Raw genomic sequence first — 2,976 nt, forward strand, 5'->3', positions numbered from 1 at the left:
GTCCTCTAAGCATATGGCTCCAAGTAAACTGAACACAGGCCCTGGATATTCCAAAAACTGTGATTGTGAACTAAGCAAAGAAACTGAGACGGACACTGCGTGCAGTTTGAGGCATATGCATTAAGCTTCAGAGTTAGGGATGTGGAAAGGCAGAGAAGAAAGTTGACAGTTTCAGCCTTCCTGGCCTGTCAGGATAAACTGAGAGTGATGACATTTCTTTCCTTTCAAAACTGACACAAGGAAAGTTCTGGGGAAAATATTGGAAGCCATATTGCAGACCTGGACTAGGACTCATGTGCTGCAGCTGAAGCAGGAGTTCAAGGCCTGTGATTCCAGGACATTCAGCAAGTGGAAGGTGGAGAGCACGTTTTGGTGGTGCTTGTTTGTAGAAGACCAGAATGAGGAACAGGCAATGGTGAGACACACATCATGGACATTTGTCTTTTTTTTTTTTTTCTTGGCTCTCTAGTATATGAACTACTTTTCTGTGTTTGAGAAATTTCCTTCCTAAAGCCTGGGAAACCCTCTTTACTAGCCCTTCTTGCAGCTAGAGTTTGGGCATGTGACCTGGGGTGGGTCCCTCAGATGCCTCAGCCCAGCCTTTGAACAGAAAGCCAGAGGCACAAAAAGGAAGGAGCAGGAGAGGCACCATTTGGTGGTGGTGGTAACAACAGCACCAACATGCAGCTTTCTGTGTTCTGTGGGGGAAGAGATCTTCTGAACTGGGTCTGTGTTTCCATGGACTCTCTGAGCCCAGTGTTCTTGAAGGCCTTGAGGGCTACTTCGTATTCTTTGAAAACCATTCGTTTCCTAAGTTGGCCATAGTTTCTGTTGCTTGCAAAGTCAGGCTTCTGGTTAAGTGACACCAGAGATCCTCTCTCACACCTCGACCTATCCAACAATTTGACTGAATTCAGATTTACAGCATAACCCCTGAGGGCTAGTGGCTACAGCCCAGACTGTTTATAGAAGGAAATTAAGTGAAGGGAAAGAGGGAGGGAGGAGGCAGATGGGCGGGGACACATGGTATAGGCAGTGAAAAGACCAAGCAAGTGGCTGCACTTTTCAGAGTTCAACCCGGGGAGAGCTTGAGAAGTTTGGGGAAGTGCATTGCGAAAGGACGGGTTCATGACTGCCAGATTCAGAAGATTGGAGGTGAGGAACTTACCCTCAGGAGGCCCAGACTGGTTAAGCAGGCCAACATTTGGTTAATAGAGAAAAGCAGACCACTTTTCTAGATCAGGAAAGCAGTATGTTGAAATCCCTCACATTGGCCATCCCAGTGGAGAAAGGCAGAACTAACTCTATAAAAGGACATGTTTTCTTCTTCCCTACACTTTGGGGACTGAAATTGGTAACTGAGGTCCAGCACATTAAAACGGAAGCCATGCAACCCCCCATTGAGAGAACCTACCCAATTTCCCTTCCATCCAGAGCTGCTAAGCACACACACATTGGGACCTAAACTGCCTCATAGTGCCAGATGGCTCTGAAGGAGGCAAATGCATCAGGCATTGCTCCAAAAGTGGTATGTTCCAGTTGGAGTTAAAAGGCAGAAAAGTTTTTTGGAATAGTAGGGGGCAAAGGAGACAGGGTTTTATTCAAGTTGGCAGTTGGCTCAATTATACCCAAACCTGTAGGCTAAAGGTACAGTTTGGAGTCTGGCTTTAGGGTAGGGGTAGGTGTTTGACTACCCACTAATAGATCAGATCAATACTAGAGCAGATTGTTCAGCGCTCCGGTATTTACAACAGTGGCCCAGGCATTAGGGAGAGCATGGCAGGGACTTAGGGTTTTTCTAGGGGTGGATAGATGAATTCATTCATGCCTTTATCTGTTCATTTTCTAGTTAAACAAATGTTAAGTAAGTGCTTTATGTACCAGGCACTGAGCCTGCGCCTTTGCCACTGTGGTAACTGAGATAATTTTCTTATTTAACCAACACAATAACCCTGAGATAGGCACATTGGCCTTCCTCACTTTACAGATAAGGAGACTGGTACTGGTGCTGTCGGTGCATGTGGGTGGGAAATCTCTGCCTTACAAGGGGGAATATGACAGATGGAGAAGTAAGACCATCCTACATACTTCCTTGGCAGTCAGTACAGGTTTTGGTTGGTTGTTATGTTCCTAAAACGTCACATGGAGTTTGCAGGCACTCCTGAAGAGGCCACCTGGCAACTAAAATAGATGTGGGGCTGTGTGGAGTATGTGGATTGATTAATCTTTGCCAAACGGTGGGAATATACCAGCTCATAAGGATTTGTCCACCTTGCTTCAAGTCTGTCTGAACACTTTTTCCCTTCTCTAAATAGATGAAAACACATCAATGTTCTTTTGTGAAATACATGATGATATGAAATGGCAGATATATATGAGAATTTCCTTACCCAAAGAAGAGCTCCAAAAATATTTTGTCTTCATTTAAAGTAGTTATATAAATATATGCAGGTGTGATTTTTTTTTTCTAAGCCAAATATCCTGAGGGAGTTTAGTTGTCCTTCTCCAACTTCCTTGCTCCTGGAAGATGTTGACCTCTGGGCTACCTTGACCAGTTATATTTACCTGAAATTACATTTTTTGCAGTTGCTTTCATTATGGTTTGGCTGTATGGCCTCCAGTGATAGGAAATGGTGTTCTTATTGGAACTAGTATAAGCTGTGGCCCTAGGATGAGCAGAAATCCCTCCGGTTTTTCCATACACTTCTTGTAAGAGAGAAGGGAATGGGAAACCCACATGGTATTCATAGCCTTGGGGATACTAGGGTTTCCTCCCAGAGAAGTAGCCTCAGTGATTAACCACATTTGCCTATTTTATTTTACTTCCTATCAGATTCCCTACCACTTAGTAATGCCAGTCAATGGATTTGGGATGGGAAATGTGTTAATAATTTCAGATATATATAATCTGCTCTTCCTTTTTGCTGCTAATTGGATTCATGAAGTTTTTCTTACTCTGCCTTTTCTCTCTCTGCT

This window comes from Lynx canadensis, chromosome A1 (genome assembly GCF_007474595.2).
Source record: "Lynx canadensis isolate LIC74 chromosome A1, mLynCan4.pri.v2, whole genome shotgun sequence".
Classification (NCBI taxonomy): Eukaryota; Metazoa; Chordata; class Mammalia; order Carnivora; family Felidae; genus Lynx; species Lynx canadensis.